The following is a 6,470-nucleotide window of genomic DNA, read 5'->3' on the forward strand; positions in this document are numbered from 1 at the left end:
TTGCCCTATCAGAATCCACATCTGTGCTCAAGTTGGGAAGTACGGACAGATGTGAGGAGTTCCAGGTTCTTCCATCATCCAACAAGTATGTATCCGGTCCTTTCTTTGTCATGATAGTTCTAGGTTTAGAAAACTTCAGTTCTCCTTTCTTCACTTTCCATGGTTTCCTCACCCTCACTTTGTCACCAGGCCGGAAGTTGGAAGACTTGGCATGTCTTTGCTGATCGGTGTACGCTTTCATTTTCTGTTGTTTACTCCCCACTCTTTCTCACATCGCTTTCTTCTCTGTTAGTGGGGCAGGCATATCGATCACCTGTAGCTTTGTTCTCATTCGCCGGCCATGGAGCAGTTCTGATGGGGATACTCCAGTGGTTGAATGAGGAGTTGCTCTGTAGTCCCTCAGGGAAGTTCTCAGGAATGACTTCCAGGGTTCTCCTTGAATGGATGCAGTCTGTAAGCAGTCCTTAACGCTTCTGTTGAATCTCTCAACTTCTCTATTAGCTCTTGGGTAGTACACTGAAGATCTCAGGTGTTGTATTCCACTCTCTTTGAGAAAGTCAGCAAACTCAGCAGAGAGAAATTGAGGACCATTGTCACTTATCAGCGTCTTTGGGATTCCTTCTCGAGAGAAAAGGGCAGTCAGGAACTGTATAATAGTAGCTGTGTCAACGCGGTGAGCAAGCGCTACTTCAGGCCATTTACTAAAGTAATCTACCAGTGATATGGCAAATCTACAATCAGGAGGAGCTTTCTCAAATGGGCCTATGATGTCTACGGACACCTTTTCCCAAGCAGCAGCTGGTAGGGGAACTGGTTGCAGTGGAGCATCATGGGTGACAGTTGTCTTGTCATTCTGTTGGCAGGTTGAGCAGTTCTTAATGCATATTTCTATCTGAGAGTCCATTTTGGGCCACCAGTACAACTCTCTAAGGCGTTGTTTGGTACGCACAATACCCTGGTGGGTTTCATGGGCTAGCACAATGAGTCTTTTCTGCAATGACTCTGGCACAAGTAATCTGTGAGACCCTCTGACTATGCATTCATTCATGACAGCAAGTTCATGGCGAATTGGAAAGTATGGCTGTATGTTAAGATCGAGTGTAGACTTCCGTGATGGCCAGCCTCTCTGTATCTGTGCACGGAGTTTAGTGAGCACTGGACAGTCATTACATTCTGAACGGAAGTCTTCCTCAGACACAGCACTCAGGTCAGTGAGTATGGCAGCCACTGACTCAATCTCTTCTGCGTATGCAGTGTCAGTTTCAGGCAGTGGGAGTCTCGACAGGCAGTCAGCAACATGGTTCAGGGACCCTGTTCTGTATTCAACGTCGTAGTCAAACTCTAGGAGACGAGCAGACCATCGGGTAATGCGGAGACCAGCACGGTTATTGCCTTTGGTAGTCAGCAGCGTGGTAAGTGCTTGGTGATCAGTGCGTAACAGGAATCTCCTTCCCCACAGCCATGTCCGCCATTTCTCGGCAGCCCAGACGCAAGCTAGCGCTTCCTTCTCGACTATAGAGTATTTCCTCTCTGCCTCAGAAAGACTGCGAGATGCAAAAGCAACAGTCTGCTCTGCCCCGTTACTGTCCATCTGAGTCAAGACTGCACCTACCCCATAGTCTGAGGCATCTGTTGAAACAATGGTTGACTTACTGGGGTCAAACATCACCAGTGCAGTGCTATGCACAATCAACTGCTTGACTTGCTTAAATGCTGCTTGAGCTGTCTTGTTCCAGTGAAATGAACAATCTTTTCAAAGAAGAGCTCTAATGGGCTCAACGACAGTTGCGTAATTTGGCACAAACTTGCTGTACCATGCACTCAGGCCAAGGAAAGAGCGCAAGGTTGCAGGATCGGAAGGGGACGGTGCATTCAGAATAGCAGCAACGTGAGAGTCATCTGGCAGCAGACCCTCTGGTCCAATCTTTTGACCAAGGAAGCTTAGTGTGGTTTGCCGGAGTTGGCATTTGTTAACATTGAGCTTCAGTCCAGCATCATTGATTTTGCGCAACACCGCACTCAGGTTGGCGTCATGCTCCGCCTCTGACGATCCATATGTAATGACGTCATCAAGGTAGCATTGCACCCCCTTCATGCCACTGAGAATCTGCATCATCATCTTTTGGAAAGCTGCTGGGGCTGAACACAGTCCATATGGGACTCTGCAGTACCGGTACAGTCCTTCATGTGTAATGAAAGCAGTGAGCCCCCTACTCTCTTCATGCAGCGTCAGTTGATGGTAAGCAGATTTCAAATCCAGAGTTGAGAACATCACGGCGCCACGCAGTTCTGACAGAATGTCCTCAATCAGTGGCAATGGATGGCTATCCCTAATCACAGCCTTGTTAAGTTCCCTCAGGTCAACACACATGCGTATGCCACCAGTTCTCTTTTTTGGTGACCACAATTGGAGAGACCCATTCAGACGCATCAATTTTCTCAATTATGCCGTGTTTTTCCAGGTCCTTGAGTTCCTCGGAGACAGCATCGCGAACTGAGAGAGGTAAGTGTCGGAGGTTCTGTCGTACAGGCTTCACATCAGGCCGGAGCTTCACTTTGTGCACGAAGTTTCTCGCACATCCGAACGTGGCAGGTGACCCACCATCATGTTCAAAGTGAGTAGATGGAGCTTTGGCTTGGTGGAGCGTTGCACAGATTTCCGACGCCTGTGTTAGTAACTGTCCTCCTTTAATCTGCAGCTGGAGAGCAGTAACCAGGTCCATGCCCAGTACAGGTGTCCCTGTCTTCACTATGTAAAAGTCAGTAGAGGCAGTACTACCATTGTGAGTAACGTCAGCTCTAAGACATCCTATCACATTCAGTTTTTCCTTAGAATACGTCACAAGCTGCACTTTTGGATTATGCAGTTTAACTGAGCTAAAATTAGCATTGTAAATACTATTAGGTAGTATAGAAACGCCAGATCCTGTATCAACTAGCAATTTTACATTACATGCAGCAGTAGTATTTGGTAGAGTGATGGTAACAGGGCACATTAGTTTAATTGCATCAACAGTGAAATTATTTTCAACACTTAAAACACACATTTCAGACACAGTCACTTCATTAACTGGCTTTCGAGAGGACTTGCATACTCTTGAGAAGTGTCCCAATTTTCCACATGACTTGCATTTAGAGTTTGTTGCAGGGCACGACTTGTCATTTGCTTTGTGCTCAGCAGCACCACGCCGGTAGCATGACGTAGCACCATCAGTTTTACGAGCAGGTTTTTTTTTGGGTTACGGGCCTTCTTTTGCACTTGCACAGCAGCAACGGGCTTTGTATCAGTCACAGAAATCGCTAACAGCTATAGCGGCTTCAGTACGCCTGGCTACATCCAGAGTTTTATCCAGTGTCAAACCTTCTTCCATTAAAAGTCTTTCACGGATGCGGGAACTGTTTGTTTTCTCTACAATTTGATCCCGAAGCATCTCATCCTCCATAGCTCCAAACTGACATTTTTTTACCAGTTCACGCAATGCTGCGACATAGTGATCAATTGACTCACCTACAGCTTGTGCTCTTTGCCTAAAGCGGTATCTTTCTGCGACAATGTTTAGTTTTGGACTGAAGTGCTTCTCCAAAGCCTTTAATGAGCCCTCATAGTCATCTTTTTCGAGTGGTAAGGTGCTGTAGATTCGGTTACCCTCCGTTCCCAAGCAGTGAATAAGCAAGGCTCTCTTCCTCTCGGCAGGAAACTCGCCTCCCCCGACAGCAAGCAGATAGTTATCGAATAGCATTTTCCAAGTAGCAAATGGAATTGTCGGGTTGCCTGGGCAGTCCAGGAACACAGCAGGAGGTTGCAAGGAGAGCAGAGCCATGTCTGTATCTTCACTCCTTCTCTCGTCGCCACTTTGTTGTGTTGCTTGTCGTTCAGAGTCAGACATTAACCACACACGATTATGGAACAGAGAGCTTACTATTTTGTTTATTCTTCTCCTCCTTTCCTCTCTTCTTTCTCTTACCTCAAACAGTCCACTAGTGCCCGCCAGTGTCCTAAATCCGTAACAACGAATTTGTTTAATATATGCATTAAACACATTGCATATGGACACAACAAAGCTACAGCAGCTTCAAGAAAAATGACATTCACTGGCCTGATGGTGGCGTTACAACAAAGCATTAAGCGTTTTTATTCAATAGCATCTGGTCTGTAGCATCTGTGTCCTACACACAAAATTCATTTTTTTTTTTTTTTTTTTTGGGGGGGGGGGGGTAATTTCTTGATCCTTTCTACTTCAAGAATTTTTTTGCCAATCCTCACACATCTGGTAGCAAAATACCTGCAATATTTATAATTAATAATAATTATAATGAATAATGTCAACTTGTACCTTTTGAACACTTTGACTTTGAACAAGCCCATTTTAACAAAATCTGTTCAGCACATTATTTTGAGGGGGTATGTCAAGTTTGGTGGACATTTGTCACAAGAAAGCGAGGCCAATAGTACATAACTCTTAGAAACCATTCATCCAGTCAACCTGCAATTTTACATGCTGCATCTTTAGCCTATTCTATAATAGTCTGACCAGAGGACTTGATATGTCAATTATTGTGGTTGGTATTAGCCAATCACATTCAAGCATACATTTGACATGCTAAACATTCACCAATCAGGGTGCAACTTAAGGGGATTTATCAATGTAGGCATATTCTATTAACCAGTGAAGTTGCCAGAAATGCCTTACAATAATGCTGTCATATGTTGTTTCCTATATGTTACATTTACAGATACACCATACATAATCGATACCAATGCATGAACTTATTGATCGATACACAGTACCGATCCGATACCATTGTTAAATAAATAAACCGTATACCTCACCATGTGGGAGAGATTTAAAGCATCAGGATTGATGTAAACATTATCTCACTAACTTTGTAAAATAGTTATAAATGTAGTAAATTGCTATTTATTTGTCACTAAAATAAGAAACAATTGTGCAGGACCTTGGCACAGCATTCACCTTACAATGTATTCATTTATTTATAAGTATTTATAGGACACAGTCACACATGCCAGATTTAGTTCTTTTCAAAGGATACAAAAGTCTTCATATGAGATGTCTATTAACAGAATGTTTTTTTTAGTTGAAAATGCAGTAATTTTGATGATTGGTTATGTGTATTGATTTGTAATGATCATTATCATTGGGCCTGTTGTGCTGGTTCTTTAGGTCTCATTGGGCCTGTTGTGGTTGGAACTTTAAGCCACTTGCCTATTGTCTATTTTCTATATTGGCACAAAAAAAATCCTAAAACTTAGGCCTACTTGAAGCCATAGCTGACACTCGTGTGACTCCAGTGTTGTGACTGCTTTTTTTCATGGTAATTCCTACTCCATCCACTATGTGGCAGTATATTGGAAGTAGGCCAGGTTACAAGCCAAAAGGGAGGGAACTATGAAGCAGCAAGGTGGTTTAGATGTGGCTCACTTCAGGCCTCACTGTAATGAAGATCCTTACTGGTGGAACTATAGGTTCTAACACTCACTGTAAGTTTGCTATCATTTAATTCTTTCTATATTCAGTCAAGCTTTGTGTATGTTTTATTCATGAGGTTTTGTGCTGTTCTGCTTTTGCAGAAAGCTTCACTTTTGTCTTGTTTTCTGTTTGTTTGTTTCTCTATTTGCAGTCCTTACAACTAACTTGCTCTTCTTATGGACATTGGGATAAACTTTACACACAGAAGACAAATGTATCACTCCTGAATTGACTCTCAGCAACTCAAACCAGGGATTTCCATGGTTTAGACTTTCCTTTCACAAGGAAACACCCAGGATTATAAATTGTTTTCAGAAAGAAGGATGTCTGAAATACAAACCACTTTGTGAGAGCTTGGCACAGCATTCACCTTACAATGTGTTCATTTATTTATAAGTATTTATAGGAGACAGTCACACATGCCAGATTTTGTTCTTTTCAAAGGATACAAAAGTCTTCATATGAGATGTCTATTAACAGAATGTTTTTTTTTAGTTGAAAATGCAATAATTTTGATGATTGGTTATGTGTATTGATTTGTAATTATCATTATCATTGGGCCTGTTGTGCTGGTTCTTTAGGTCTCATTGGGCCTGTTGTGGTTGGAACTTTAAGCCACTTGCCTATTGTCTTTTTTCTATATTGGCATAAAAAAAATCCTAAAACTTAGGCCTACTTGAAGCCATAGCTGACACTCGTGTGACTCCAGTGTTGTGACCTTTTTCATGGTAATTCCTACTCCATCCACTATGTGGCAGTATATTGGAAGTAGGCCAGGTTACAAGCCAAAAGGGAGGGAACTATGAAGCAGCAAGGTGGTTTAGATGTGGCTTCATGAGGTTTTGTTCTGTTGTGCTTTTGCAGAAAGCTTCACTTTTGTCTTGTTTTCTGTTTGTTTGTTTCTCTATTTGCAGTCCTTACAACTAACTTGCTCTTCTTATGGACATTGGGATAGACTTTACACACAGAAGACAAATGTAT

Source organism: Salminus brasiliensis, chromosome 4 (assembly GCF_030463535.1).
Source record: "Salminus brasiliensis chromosome 4, fSalBra1.hap2, whole genome shotgun sequence".
Taxonomy (NCBI): Eukaryota; Metazoa; Chordata; class Actinopteri; order Characiformes; family Bryconidae; genus Salminus; species Salminus brasiliensis.